Source organism: Agelaius tricolor, unplaced genomic scaffold (assembly GCF_023055355.1).
Source record: "Agelaius tricolor isolate 1412-34295 unplaced genomic scaffold, bAgeTri1.0.p SCAF_1, whole genome shotgun sequence".
Taxonomy (NCBI): Eukaryota; Metazoa; Chordata; class Aves; order Passeriformes; family Icteridae; genus Agelaius; species Agelaius tricolor.
This window is the reverse complement of record NW_027269261.1, coordinates 104,468,829-104,469,171: the sequence shown is the minus strand read 5'-3', so window position 1 is coordinate 104,469,171 and position 343 is coordinate 104,468,829.

The window sequence follows — 343 nt, the reverse complement described above, 5'->3', positions numbered from 1 at the left end:
CCGCGGCACGGAGGAGCCCCTGCGCGGGCTGGGTCATTGAAAACAGACGGAACAAAAGCCGACCACGGGAAAAGGAGCAAAAAGCGATTTCCGCAGTCGGGGCTGGCTTTAGCAGCGGGGTCCCGGCGGGGCGGGCACGGCAGTAGCTCTGCTGTGCTGCCCGCGACGGCCCGAAAGCGGCCGCTCCGTTCGGGGCTATCGCAGCGGGGCCTGGGCTGTGAGCCCAGCTCTCAGCGTGAAGCGCGCTAGGAGATGCCACTAGTGAAACCTGAAATGAAATTTAGACCGCGAGTTGGGTCTGAGGTCAATAGTGTCGCCGCTTAGCGGGATCGCTGTTACGCGG